General features: G+C 43.0%; 1 long non-coding RNA gene across 1 annotated transcript in view; it reads right to left on the reverse strand.

The window, feature by feature from the left end:
• Positions 1 to 7587: 7587 nt before the first annotated feature.
• LOC137327178 (uncharacterized) overlaps positions 7588 to 15642 on the reverse strand; it is a 77837-nt gene continuing 69782 nt past the window's right edge. The window contains exon 4 of the long non-coding RNA XR_010964382.1: positions 7588 to 8061. This is a non-coding gene — a long non-coding RNA (uncharacterized lncRNA). The remainder of the gene's footprint in view (positions 8062 to 15642) is intronic.

Raw genomic sequence — 15642 nt, forward strand, 5'->3', positions numbered from 1 at the left:
ATTGACTGCACACACATCACCCTGCGGGATCCTTCATGGATTGCAAGGGCTTCTATGCTATTTAGGATTGAATTTCCACAGGGTTTTCACAGATCTTCTGCCGGAGTTACAATGGACAATCGGGAGCTGCCCAACGGAGATTAATGGCATTAATGTGAAGCTGGTGTACAGTGACCAGCAGTGCATTACATAGGCCTGTGCCCAGTTTCCTGGCAGCAGCCATGATGTTTTTATATTTTGTGAATCGACCACTGCTTGTCCCTGCACAGCCAGTTAAAGGATGGCAGCTTTGGGACAAGGACTATCCTCTGCACACTTCACTTATGATACCTCTTAGGAATCCACAGTTGGCTGTGGAACTGCGATACAATTAGATCCATGGGTCAACTAGAGAACCTCATTGAACAAACAACTGGAATCCTCAAACAATTAATCAAGTACCTGAGCAAGTCTAGTGGCTTCCTGCAATACAGCCCAGAAAGAGTGTCCTCTATGATAAATGGTATGCTGTGTGCTACATAACTTTGTTCTATAGTGTGGACATCACGTGGAGCCACCACTGGAAGAGGGCCTTCAGCATGAAGAGGGAGAAGACAGTGATGACATAGACGGTGGTGAGGAAGCAGATGGGGACCAACAATTGCCTGTATTCAGAGCTGTTTGGCAGAAGCTTGTTGAAGAGAACTCCAACTGAACAATCGGTGCTCTCCTGCATTAATAGTCATGTCTAACATCTGTCCCAGTCCTTCCAACCTACAATCAACAGCATCTGCCCAAATCCCAAAATTGATATTCATGTGAATGAACATTGGAAGGTCACCAGCCTCTACAGGAACACTCTCTGCACATAACAATTTCAAACAGCATTTTACTGGCTACAGAAAGTTCTACAAGCGATCTCACTCTGATGAGAGCCCATAGTGTTCTGTTTGAAGTACTTTCTTACATACACTAATGCTTTCTTAGGCATCAGCCTTGGCTCAGTGGTAGCACTCTCCCCCCTCAGTCAGCAGGTTGTGGGTTCAAGTCCCACTCTAGAGACTTGAGCACACAATCTAAGCTGGCAGTGCAGTACTGAGGGAGTGCTGCACTGTTGAAGGTGCCATTGTTCAGATAAAACATTAAACTGAGGCTCCATCTGTTCTCTCAGGTGGACATAAATGATCCCATGGCACTATTCAAAGAACAGCTGGGGAGTTCTCCCTGGTGTCCTGACCAACATTTAATCCTCAATCAAATATCACTTAACAAAACGATTATCTGGTCATTTATTTCATTGCTGTTTGTGGGAGCTTGCTGTGCACAAATTGGCTGCTGCGTTTCCTACATTACAACAGTGACTACACTTCAAAAAGTATTTTATTGGCTGTAAAGTGCCTTGGGACATCCTGAGGTTGTGAATGATTCTAAAGAAATCCAAGTCCTTTCTTTCAAGCCATATCATGTATGACCCAGCTTAATGTAGTGTGCCTGATGACAGGAAGAAACAGCAAGTGTAGCCAAGAGGGAGAAGTAGTTGTGAGAGCAGTAGCAGCTTTTGGGAGTGTGAGTGAAGCAGAAAGGAGGTGCAGTGAAGTCTTCTGTGCTGACTTATGGATATCCATGGCAAGTGAGCGAGGGATCGATAGTGCTGAGGCAGAGGTAGGGTCCTGCAAGACTGTGCATAAAGTTTGAGAGATGTGAAAGGGAGTCTTATCTTGGCATTCCCTGTGAAATCATTAAATTTCTTTATACGCTGCAGCCAGGTCCTAGGTATAATTCTGATCCCATTCACATGCTGTGGCACTTCTCATCATGACCGACGTCCTGTCTCCTATTTGGCGAGCTGCAAATGGGGGGCAACCCGAAAATTGGGACAGAGCCTCCGCTGACTCCTGCAGGCAGCCGTTGAACCCACCTTGCCTCACCCACTTCCCCGGTGTCTCCCTTTGAACATGGAACTCATGTCTGATTGCTGTACAACATTGGGGTGTTGGTTATGGATGGATACGAATGAAAGGGTTCATTAGAAAGAGAAGAGGCCAACAAACCCTCTGCTGTCACTGCCGGTCTCCTCCAAAAGGGAAGATGATAAGGCACTGCAGCTATGGCAAATGGTGTAAAAATAAAAGGAATGGAAATGTTATGCAAGCCAAGTGACTGCAGTGCTCGGTGTGAAGTCAAGGGAACTATGCTTATCTATGGAACTGAAAGCTCTAAATGGCAGCAATACACACTGACAGATTCTACAGATAGACGTCAAGGGGGGAAGCTGAAATTGAGTCACAACCGACTCTATTACACTCTAAACAGAACCCTGTTGATGATCAGAATGTTACCAACTTCCAGTTTGCCCCGACTAAGGCTTTTAGTCACAATGGTTTCGCTGATCGACAATATCTCAAATTTCTGCAACTAAGTAGAGATTGCTCAGTCCTGATACATCAATCTCTTATGCAACCAAGTGTCAACAACGACATAAGCATTTTGCCAAGAAATGCTTTGCTTGTATCGTGAATTCTTTAAATTCAGATAAAAATAACCAATGTCTGCATTCTTTCCCTCACAGCTCATTTAATCAAATATTCAACAGTTCAATCTAATAAAAAGCAACAGAAATCACTCAACAAAAACATATTTTACACACCAGCCATTTAATACTCTAGCACATGCTGCTGTCTTCGGTGAATACAGGAACAGATTTATGATGTTTATTGTACTTAACATTCCAAATCGAGGAATTGAGGAACACTTTTGCACTTGGATCAGGAATTCTGTGCAATATATCGTATTAGGAGTGCCTCGGTGCATTGAAGTTCTTTGCCCTGGTTCTGAGATGTGTTTGTTTGGAGTGGATTGTGTACATGAAAAGATTAAGTTCTCTGGAATTAAAAATAAAATACTACAAGGATGTATCGAGGCCAATGGAATAGATGTCTCCATGGATTCAGTACATTCGATGCAATGACAAAAAGAACAATGATGAATGCTGAAAATCTGAAACAAAAACAGGAAATGCTGCAAACACACATCAGGTCTGAAAGAGAAAGATAGGGGTTTTTTGCCAGTGTTCTCCCTTATTCCCTTCCTGTTTTAAAACATGATGTGGAGATGCCGGTGATGGACTGGGGTTGACAATTGTAAACAATTTTACAACACCAAGTTATAGTCCAGCAATTTTATTTTAAATTCACAAGCTTTCGGAGGCTACCTCCTTCCTCAGGTGAACGATGTGGAAAATCCACATCGTTCACCTGAGGAAGGAGGTAGCCTCCGAAAGCTTGTGAATTTAAAATAAAATTGCTGGACTATAACTTGGTGTTGTAAAATTGTTTACAATTGTTTTAAAACAGCACTGACTCATGCTGTTGTACAGTTCCACAGGTACTGGGCAGCCACTGGTATGTTGCCCATTCTTCATGTCTCAGCCTAGACAGTGACTATTGGCGGGTTATTCAACAGTGGAAGGCATCACAGCCAAACCCATTCCTGCTGTCATCTAACGTCCGCACACATGCGATTTGCATCAGGGTAGTGATCAGGGGTGAGAACCCTGGTTGATTTTTCTCTCCCTGGCCCAGCAGCAGTGAAAACAATCGTAGCCCTCTTACTGTTATCCTGGTTGAGATTATGTACACCAGCAGAGACCAGCACCAAGCCTTCTGGCTCAGTTCCACGCTGCCTTTACTAACTCATGATGTGGAGATGCTGGTGATGGACTGGGGTTGACAATTGTAAACAATTTTACAACACCAAGTTATAGTCCAGCAATTTTATTTTAAATTCACAAGCTTTCGGAGGCTACCTCCTTCCTCAGGTGAACATCGTTCACCTGAGGAAGGAGGTAGCCTCCGAAAGCTTGTGAATTTAAAATAAAATTGCTGGACTATAACTTGGTGTTGTAAAATTGTTTACAATTTACTAACTCAGTCACTGAGGGATCTAGAGAAAGATAGGCTGATGTTTTGGGTGGGATGATGTGATAAAGAATCCCATCAGAAACATTAACCTGATTTTCTCTTTAAGGTGCTAACTAGCTGGCTCTGCTGTCTGCTTTTATATTCAGTGTAATTACTATGTAAGGCAAGGCAGGAAGTCTGCTTAAATGAGCTCATTATAAGCCATAGACAATTGTCTGCACTTATTGAGGGGATTTTTTTTATCTAGGGAGATCATAAATGTGCTTCTTTAGTGTTTTCTGGTACAGCAGAATGACTCATTGACTCAGGGTGAACTGTATAAATCAGTGTCCTTTTTCTAGACCGACAAGCTTGTGGAAATTCACTTTTTACCAAACAACTTTATAACTTTAATTCTTTGAAACTTTCTCAAGAAGAAAGAAAACACTTTCAAGGGGGAGATGAGGAGAAATCAGGGGAGGTGAGGAGATTTTTTTTTAATGCAGTGAGTTGTAATGATCTGGAATGCACCTGGAAAGGGTGGTGGAAGCAGATTCAATAGTAACTTTCAAAAGGGAATTGGAGCTCTACTTAAATAGGAAAAATTTGCAGGGCTATGGGGGGAGAGCAGGAGAGTGGGACTAATTGGTAGCTCTTTCAGAGAGCTGACACAGGCACAATGGGCCAAAAGGCCTCCTTCTGTGCGGGATGATTCTATGATTCTAAGCACTCCTGGCCTACATTCCTCCCAATCAAAGAGCACACAAATTGTTACTTCCAATCCAGAAACATAAAGAATTGTTATTAATGGAATTGGTTAATGTAGGGTGTTGGTGCCTTCAGGGAACTTTAATCACATGCCCTCCTTATACTTAAGCTCAGAGTTATTTCCGTTTTGTATCCTAATAACAGTCGATGTAGATTTTCACTCACAGCTCTAGATAAATGCTCAAATATTCTGTTTGTTCATTTCAATCAAGTAAGTTAAAATACCTTCCAAATAAAGAGAGAAATTAAGGAAACACATGAGCCCGGATTTTATCAAGGGGCGGGATCGCTCTGTCCAAGGGGGCTGGGCCAGCAACAAGCTCGCATGTCGACACCTGATCCTCATTTCCATATCCAGGCCCAGACACAGACACAGAGACAGTTTGCAGGAGAGTTTGGTGATCCTGCACTGGGAGAATAACTAGTGCAGACCCAAAGGGGTCGATTTTAACTCTCCCCTCCGGTCGGAATGGAAAGCCAAATGGGGGGAGTTACCCACTCCGTTCCCGCCCCAATCTGGCCGACTGCATTTTTAAATTGCAGGCTGCAAGGATACCCGCCCGAAACCGACGGGATTCTTCTTTAAATATTCAGAACGGGCTCCGTTGATGTCATCGGGCCCTGACTGCTATTTTTAACTGAGGCCTGAGGGGGGTGGGGTTGGGGTGGCAGTGGTGGCTTCCCCGCCAGGCCAAAGCTGTCATAATCTGGATCCAGGTTCAGGAGAGGCCTCTATAAGTGTAAATGTTTAATCTTTTACAAGTTTCCCTGTGGGCCAGAGGGCACTGGAGTGGGAAAGGAAATCTTGGTGCTCCCTGCCACGGACTTTCCCCTCTTTACCTGACGACGATTCCTTCCTCGAGCCCTCTGATGCACTTACCCTGTGCTGAAATCCGCCCTTGGCTCCGGCCTCCAAGCTGCCCAATTTTAACTCCCAGGCAGCTGTTTCTTGATGGTTTCTAGGCCGTTTTGGTCAGTAAGTCGGCGTGCTAATGAGGCCCGGGCCATTAAAACAGGCTGAGCCTCCCCGCTGCCACTCCTGGACAGGCTGGCCGCTCGCTAGGCTGCGTTCCAGCCCATGAGTAACAATCGACCGCCAGGTTTTGATCAACCATCAAGGGAGCTTATAATGTTCTTTTAAAATGCCGAACAGTTTTGCTTTTTCACTTAGTGTTAAGTGATTGCTGTTTTAGTTACTGTGCACTAGTCCACTGTGACTGAACTGAATTCAATGCAGAAAATGTAGGACTTGCAGTAACTTCACTAAAAATGCCTACAGAAGAACCACATTGCTATAATTGATAAATGTAAGGTAACATTAACATACAGCATGATTCCAGTCTTTGTTGAGAGAGACCTGATATTGCAACAAACCAATCTTTGTCATTGGGTCTCCATTATAGTCAAAAAAAGAAATCAGTCCTCAATCAAATAAAACATTGCCGGTCCCTGTCGGCTCGAAATATTAAAACTTAACTGTATTTAAACCAATAATTTGAAATAATTATAACAATGCATAAGCCAGACTGGAGTCAAGGAGTAGGCTGTTATCCTCCCCCATCAGCTAAACTGTAGATAAACTGTGCAATTATAGTGGCTTTTACTTATCAGAGGTCATTACACAATCTATGCAAATAGTGTGAACAAGTATGGGGAGGAGACAGGGATTGGCTGCCAGCAGCTGAAGCAGAAATTCTAGTCTGCAATGTCTTTCTTTACCAATTGTAAACAATTTTACAACACCAAGTTATAGTCCAACAAATTTATTTTAAATTCCACAAGTTTTCGGAGGCTTCCTCCTTCCTCAGGTGAACGGTGTCCACACCGTTTTCCACACCGTTCACCTGAGGAAGGAGGAAGCCTCCGAAAGCTTGTGGAATTTAAAATAAAATTGTTGGACTATAACTTGGTGTTGTAAAATTGTTTACAATTGTCAACCCCAGTCCATCACCGGCATCTCCACATCATTTCTTTACCAAGTGATGCAAGTTGTTTGAATAATCTTTTTTTTTATTCGTTCACGGGATGTGGGCGTCGCTGGCAAGGCCGGCATTTATTGCCCATCCCTAATTGCCCTTGAGAAGGTGGTGGTGAGCCGCCTTCTTGAACCGCTGCAGTCCGTGGGGTGACGGTTCTCCCACAATGCTGTTAGGAAGGGAGTTCCAGGATTTTGACCCAGCGACAATGAAGGAACAGCGATATATTTCCAAGTCGGGATGGTGTGTGACTTGGAGGGGAACGTGCAGGTGGTGTTGTTCCCATGCTGCCCTTGTCCTTCTAGGTGGTAGAGGTCGCGGGTTTGGGAGGTGCTGTCGAAGAAGCCTTGGCGAGTTGCTGCAGTGCATCCTGTGGATGGTGCACACTGCAGCCACAGTGCGCCGGTGGTGAAGGGAGTGAATGTTTAGGGTGGTGGATGGGGTGCCAATCAAGCGGGCTGCTTTATCTTGGATGGTGTCGAGCTTCTTGAGTGTTGTTGGAGCTGCACTCATCCAGGCAAGTGGAGAGTATTCCATCACACTCCTGACTTGTGCCTTGTAGATGGTGGAAAGGCTTTGGGGAGTCAGGAGGTGAGTCACTCGCCGCAGAATACCCAGCCTCTGACCTGTTTCGTAGCCACAGTATTTATATGGCTGGTCCAGTTAAGTTTCTGGTCAATGGTGACCCCCAGGATGTTGATGGTGGGGGATTCGGCGATGGTAATGCCGTTGAATGTCAAGGGGAGGTGGTTAGAATCTCTCTTGTTGGAGATGGTCATTGCCTGGCACTTATCTGGCGCGAATGTTACTTGCCACTTATCAGCCCAAGCCTGGATGTTGTCCAGGTCTTGCTGCATGCGAGCTCGGACTGCTTCATTATCTGAGGGGTTGCGAATGGAACTGAACACTGTGCAATCATCAGCGAACATCCCCATTTCTGACCTTATGATGGAGGGAAGGTCATTGATGAAGCAGCTGAAGATGGTTGGGCCTAGGACACTGCCCTGAGGAACTCCTGCAGCAATGCCCTGGGGCTGAGATGCTTGGCCTCCAACAACCACTACCATCTTCCTTTGTGCTAGGTATGACTCCAGTTATATGGCAGAGAGCTTCAATGTGCAGTACTTCAGATGTCCTTAAATTAATAAAAGTTAAAATAGGAACTGACTGAGAACAGCCAGCACTTCAGAGAGTAAACAGGCCATGTTTACTCCCCAAAGCCTTTCCACCATCTACAAGGTAAATATTTTCTCCCCTTTTTTGGTCTCTCTATATCGCTCACCACAATGACTTCTTGCTAAGAACATTAGAAGAGCCATAAAAGGCCAATTCGCCCAACAATTCCACGCTATGCAGACTCTGTATGATTCTTCCGTTCCCAGACTTCCACAAGTTGATCTGTTAGTTCATGTAATGCTGAGTTCCTTTCGCTACCTCTCCTAGGCAAAAGAAAATCAAACAATGTTGTTAATTATCTTTATCAACCCTCAATCCTCTTTCTCAACAGATATCATTCCAGCTTCAATAAAGCTGCCAATTGATCTGAATCAACTATCCTGTATGGGAGTTAAAGTTCACACTTCATGTCCACTTTTGCCATACTAAATTCTACTTGTCCACATTCATAATGGAAACTGGCCTATGTAAACTTGTCACAATGTAATTCCTCCCTCCCACAGTGGAAATCCATTATAAATGCAGACATACAAATTTAGAATGGAAATATATAAAAATAAGAATATTGTGTATGACTGGAAAGGGAACCGAATTATGTCTGCATGCCTTCGTCCTGTCCTCTAGCCCCACTCCATCCGAAGGCTACACTTGGTCTTGACTCTCCAAGAGCAATGCCACGGGGAATCAGCTAGGATATCTATTAATTGTCACACTTAAATTGAAACGTTAATATTTACTAATGTTATAGGAACATCTTTAAAATCTCAGGCTCAAACTAATATATCTTATAGCCAGGATAAGAACTCTTCAGTGAAAAAGAAATCAGTAATGGATGTTAAAGAAAGAGAGAATACAGAGCGAAACGTTCTCTATAATAACACTGTCAGCGAATAATGTTAACCGGAGTCACTGTTGACGGGTTGTGCTGTAACTACTTTAGGCAAGGTACTTGATATAATTGGCTCTGTGGAAACATGGCCTGTTTACTCTCTGAAGTGCTGGCTGTTCTCAGTCAGTTCCTATTTTAACTTTTATTAATTTAAGGACATCTGAAGTACTGCACATTGAAGCTCTCTGCCATATAACTGTAGGCATATTGTTAAGCAGTTATTAAACAGCACTGCAAATTATAGAGGAACATTCGGTCATATTTCCCTGGAGGTTTGATTCTCAAATCCGCAAACTGACTTCTAATTTGCAGTACTCCCTCAGTACTGCACCGAGACATTAGCCTAAATTACACACTTAGGTTCAGGGCTCAAACCAGCGGTTAGCCCCGTACCTCTGACCCAGAGGTGACAATGCTATTGACTGAATCAAGCTGACACATCACTGGGGCACAATGGACATTGCATTATTCCACATCTAGTATCATGGCACCTGATCTCAGAGTACTTGACGGTGGCTAATGCTGAAGTCCATTCCACCGCAAGCACAACATGAGGCAGACAACCTCCATTTGTCAGAGTTCGATCAACACGATAATACAATTTTTTAACAGCACTGATGTTTAATTCTATTGAAAACCACGGTTATTCAAATAATTACCTCATCTGAAATCCGATAACCAATTGTGTTGAATACATAGGCAAAAATGCATTAAGTGTACACACAAAATCAGTGAGCATTAAACAAGATCTGATTTAATTTGTGATTTACATAGGATTTGACTGTAAACATTTATACAGCATTTGTGGCTAGTTTTGTTTGTACTGTAAGAGAATCCTTCATTGATCTTGGATCTGATTCAGAAATGAGACTGGTTACGTACTGCAGTAATTTGGATCTATTTTTAAAAAAATTATAAAGCATTCTATCTGTCGAGTTTATTCTCAAGTTGAAAAGGCAACGTTTAAATTACTGAGATTGTTAACTGCAATCTGATCTTTCTCAATCACCTTTGTTGTGAGGTGGAAGATAGAATACCTAAATACATTGTACATTATTTATCCTGTTTTGAATTCAGGAACTATGCCGTTTGATGCAAAACAATAAGAAACTAAATGGGCCACTGAATTCATTGGAAAAAAGTGTTTGGCAAACCTTGTATTGGTTGGGGAGAAGAACAAGTAGCAAAAGCAAATGCACGGCAATGCTTTTTGTCATGATATTTATCATGTTCTGTCCATAAAAGTCCAAAGATGTTTTTCATGAAGACACTACCCATTCAAAGGTCACTCAGTAGAGATGAAACTCATACTTTTAGTGCTATGTAATCAAAGGCAAATATTTGATTTGTGACTCCTTCAGCACAAGTCCACTAATCCCTTTGTGTTAGGTTTGCTAGTACAAAAAACATTATTTTCATAGGGTGGTAATTAGAGGGTGACTAGAGTAAGATGATGTAATTCCATTGTGTCATCTTGACCTAATTCAAAAAGGACTCATGCTGGGAATTTGCCTGTTATTTGGAACAGATAAAGAGGACGAATGTGCAATAGGAGCAGAAAAGATCTTACGCAACCTTTAGGACAAAATGTTTTCTGGACTCTTGTGTATTGAGAGCCCGCTGTACTTAATAAGGCTGTACCTTTTAAATGGGAGAATGAAAAAGATGTACAGATATTCCTGATTTTAGATAAGAGTGGTTGTACAATTAGCTTCAATACCATTGACTAGGGATAGGCAAAGTTAGCCAGGGTTCTCACTGCTGATCATTATTCACTAACTCCTGTTGGAAAATGAGTATTTACATCAGGTATGGAAAGGTTTGGGTTAGGCTGTGATGACCCCTATAGTTGAACAGCCACTCTCTAGGTTCACACGTGAAAAATGGCAAATTGGATGGGCTATTGGAGTGTACCCAGGAACTTTAGTTGGTACCAAGGGGAGAGAAAATTGGATGGGGGACAAATTTTGAAATATTTATTTCTTTAAATGAATTTGGCTTTCATTTGTTTCCATGGAAATAGTGGGGGTGAAATTGGTCTTGGCCAGTAGCGCAAAACGGGCTCGTAGGGAATCGGCAGCCCGGTTTACACCGTGCCCGATTTTCATTAATGGAAAAGGAAATTGGGCGCGGTGTCAAAGTGGGCTGACAATTGGCTAGGAGTCTGTTTCATGCTACTGGCTAAGATCAATTTCGCCCCGGTATCTGCTGTAGGATTTGAGGCTTTCTTACAGAACATTCCATTGGCTTTGCCATCATGTACACTGTCCAGTGCAGAGAGTGTTGGGGAAGAGATAGGTTAAGTACTGAAGTCATAAGATAATTAAATATTTAAAATAATTGACAAAATGAAAGCTTTTAGTATCACTGGAGCCTTCACTTAAAAATGTATTACTTTCAAGGTTATCATGGTGATTCATGATGATAGGGCTCCAATATTTCATTTTCGCACTTATTCATATTTCACTGTGTCCATCACTAATGCAAAATCTGATGTTAGATAGAATCTTTGTGATGACTGTAGTATGAAATACTTTTAAGGTGGCATAAACCAACCACGGGGTCCAATTCTATTTGAAACCAATCCGCCATTGAAAGGACATCCTCATAGAGGCAAAATGCTACTAAATCACTGCTGCCCTTTTACCCACTTCGTAAAAACACCTAAGCACCGGGCAGAGGGTGGGGGGGTCACTGGCCTTGACTAAAAGGTGAATGTTCATCCCATCACAAGTGAGAAATGGAAGAATCTGTGCTATGGTGAAGTGAAAGCTTGATTTCTCAAGTGTCAATCGTGTCTCAGTGGTAGCACTCCTGGCTCGGAGTTAGAAGGTTGTGGGTTCAAACCCCACTCCGGAGACTTGAGCACATAATCCAGGCTGAATTTGGCAGTGGTTTAATTAAAAGAAGTTGGAATTTAGTGACAGTAAATGCACATCTTGCAAAGTAAACATGAGAATATCTAAACATTAATAGACACACAAGTGGGACTGACACTGAAGCAGGAATGAAAACAAAGGCTATTTGTAAATCCATGAAGTATAGGAACGCAGGACAAAAATGCCAATCAAATTAACTGACAAGTGACCTCGGGCATGAAATCGGCAGTGAAATTACCAGCAGAATAGCAAAGGAACGTTAAAGTAGTAGCTAAAACATTCCAAAAACCTTCCCTCTGCTGAGAGAGAATTGCACACTACTCATTGAGGAACAATCCCAGATTCCCCCCATCCATGCTGAGCAAGAATCATGGACCCCCACTGCACCCCACCCCCCAAAACAGGACAAATGAGACAGTTGGCAAATGGTAAAACAGCAGCTCAACAAACCTAAAAACCTTCCCTGAACCCTCCGCAAACTAAGAATTGAGCTTCCTCTGTGGAAGAACCGTGAAACCTGCCCACTGAACATGATTCGCGCTCCCCTCACTGAGCTATAAGCGCAGACTCCACTCCCACAGAACAAAATGAAATGGCTGGTGAGCGGTACAAAGTTTTTGCCTGCTCAAAAGTCCATTCCAGATCACATGATCAATACAGATGCGGGAGGCCATTCATCCCATCTTTGCTTATTTCTTCCAGAAAACAAATCTTACGTTCTTCCCCGTCACATCTTCTTGAATGAGTCTAAGGTGATTGTTATCGCTACCCTACCCAGAAGACCTTGTTGATCACTCTTTGTGTGAAAAAGTTCTTCCTGATATCAGTCCTAAATTGGCCTTTTACCAGTTTAAACCAATAACAACAATTTGTATTTAAATAGTGCATTTAATGTAAAAGAAAAATGACCTAGTACGCTTCACAAATAGAAATAGGCAAGAAAATGGATGCTGAGCCATGTAGGGAAAGATTAGGATGGTTGACCAAAGGCTTAGTTGAAAAAATGGACCTGAGAAGCTTTGTAAAGGTGATGAGAGATGTACGGAAGTGAAAAGGTGTAAAGTAGAGCTGAAGCAGCTAAAAGCTCTGCCAGAGGTAGAGGACAGAAGGGTGCTGGAGAACATTTAAGGCTGGAGATGTGGTGAGTTTCTATTCTCAGTCAGGTTGTCATGGCTGGGGGATGGAGAAAGAATTGAAGGTAAATTGGTGACCAATTAAACCTTTGCCTCTCTCAATTATTTTCTATAATGACCATATTAGTGAGGGCATATAAAAACAGAAAATGCTGGAAAATACTCAGCAAGTCCTGGGATAAAAGGGTTGATCTATGAGGAAAGATTGAGTAGAATGGGCCTACACTCTCTGGAGTTTAGAAGAATGAGAGGTGATCTCATTGAAACATATAAGACTCTAAGAAGGCTTGACAGGGTAGATGCTGAGAAGATGTTTCCCCTGCTGGAGAGTGTAGAACTGGGGTTCATAGTCTCAGGATAAGGGGTCGGGCATTTAGGGCTGAGATGAGGGGGAATTTCGTCATTCAGAGGGTCGTGAATATTTGGAATTCCCCATCCCAGAGGGCTGTGGATGCTGTCGTTGAGTGTATTCAAGACTGAGATTGATAGATTTTTGGACTCTAGGAATCAAGGTGGGGATCAGGTGGGAAAGTGGACCTGAGGTCAAAGACCAGCCATGACCTTATTGAATGGCAGAGCAGGCTCCAGGGGCCATATGGCCTACTCCTGCTCCTATTTCTTATGTTGTTATATAAGTCAGACAACATCTGTGGAGAAAGAAACCGAGATAATGTTTCAGGTCAATGACTTTTGTCAAAACTGGAAGAAATTAAAGATTTAACAGTTTTTAAGCAAGTACAGAGCCAGGGAAAGAGGGGGAGAAAGGGGAGAACAAAAGGGAAGGCCTCTGACAGGGTGGAGGGTAGGAGTGATTAAATGACAAAAGGGATGATGGTGCAAGGCAAGGAGGGTGGCAATGGGACAAGTTAAGAAACAAAAAATGTGTGTAGAGGAGTTGTAAATGGCAACAGCAGAACCATTACCAGAACCTGCTGAGCGAGAAAATGAGAGCAGTGGTTATGGTCTGAAGTTATTGCAATCAATGTTGAGTCCAGAAGGTTGTATAGTGCTTATAGAATCATAGAAGAATCATAGAAGTTACAACATGGAAACAGGCCCTTCGGCCCAACATGTCCATGTCGCCCAGTTTATACCACTAAGCTAGTCCCAATTTCCTGCACTTGGCCCATATCCCTCTATACCCATCTTACCCATGTAACTGTCCAAATGCTTTTTAAAAGACAAAATTGTACCCGCCTCTACTACTGCCTCTGGCAGCTCGTTCCAGACACTCACCACCCTTTGAGTGAAAAAATTGCCCCTCTGGACCCTTTTGTATCTCTCCCCTCTCACCTTAAATCTATGCCCCCTCGTTATAGACTCCCCTACCTTTGGGAAAAGATTTTGACTATCTACCTTATCTATGCCCCTCATTATTTTATAGACTTCTATAAGATCACCCCTTAACCTCCTACTCTCCAGGGAAAAAAGTCCCAGTCTGTCTAACCTCTCCCTATAAGTCAAACCATCAAGTCCCGGTAGCATCCTAGTAAATCTTTTCTGCACTCTTTCTAGTTTAATAATATCCTTTCTATAATAGGGTGACCAGAACTGTACACAGTATTCCAAGTGTGGCCTCACCAATGCCCTGTACAACTTCAACAAGACATCCCAACTCCTGCATTCAATGTTCTGACCAATGAAACCAAGCATGCTGAATGCCTTCTTCACCACCCTATCCACCTGTGACTCCACTTTCAAGGAGCTATGAACCTGTACTCCTAGATCTCTTTGTTCTATAACTCTCCCCAATGCCCTACCATTAACGGAGTAGGTCCTGGCCCGATTCGATCTACCAAAATGCATCACCTCACATTTATCTAAATTAAACTCCATCTGCCATTCATCGGCCCACTGGCCCAATTTATCAAGATCCTGTTGCAATCCTAGATAACCTTCTTCACTGTCCACAATGCCACCAATCTTGGTGTCATCTGCAAACTTACTAACCATGCCTCCTAAATTCTCATCCAAATCATTAATATAAATAACAAATAACAGCGGACCCAGCACCGATCCCTGAGGCACACCGCTGGTCACAGGCCTCCAGTTTGAAAAACAACCCTCTACAACCACCCTCTGTCTTCTGTCGTCAAGCCAATTTTGTATCCAATTGGCTACCTCACCTTGGATCCCGTGAGATTTAACCTTATGTAACAACCTACCATGCGGTACCTTGTCAAAGGCTTTGCTGAAGTCCATGTAGATCACGTCTACTGCACAGCCCTCATCTATCTTCTTGGTTACCCCTTCAAAAAACTCAATCAAATTCGTGAGACATGATTTTCCTCTCACAAAACCATGCTGACTGTTCCTAATTAGTCCCTGCCTCTCCAAATGCCTGTAGATCCTGTCCCTCAGAATACCCTCTAACAACTTACCCACTACAGATGTCAGGCTCACTGGTCTGTAGTTCCCAGGCTTTTCCCTGCCGCCCTTCTTAAACAAAGGCACAACATTTGCTACCCTCCAATCTTCAGGCACCTCACCTGTAGCTGTCGATGATTCAAATATCTCTGCTAGGGGACCCGCAATTTCCTCCCTAACCTCCCATAACGTCCTGGGATACATTTCATCAGGTCCCGGAGATTTATCTACCTTGATGCGCGTTAAGACTTCCAGCACCTCCCTCTCTGTAATATGTACACTCCTCAAGACATCACTATTTATTTCCCCAAGTTCCATAACATCCATGCCTTTCTCAACCGTAAATACTGATGTGAAATATTCATTCAGGATCTCACCCATCTCTTGTGGTTCCGCACATAGATGACCTTGTTGATCCTTAAGAGGCCCTACTCTCTCCCTAGTTACTCTTTTGCACCTCATCTTTTGCTTAATCAAAAGATGAGGTGCTGTTCCTCGAGCTTCCGTTGAGCTTCATTGGAACAGTGTAGGAGGCCGAGGACAGAGATGTCAGAGTAGGACGGAGAATTAAAATTG

This window comes from Heptranchias perlo, chromosome 11, assembly GCF_035084215.1.
Source record: "Heptranchias perlo isolate sHepPer1 chromosome 11, sHepPer1.hap1, whole genome shotgun sequence".
In the NCBI taxonomy this organism is placed as follows: Eukaryota; Metazoa; Chordata; class Chondrichthyes; order Hexanchiformes; family Hexanchidae; genus Heptranchias; species Heptranchias perlo.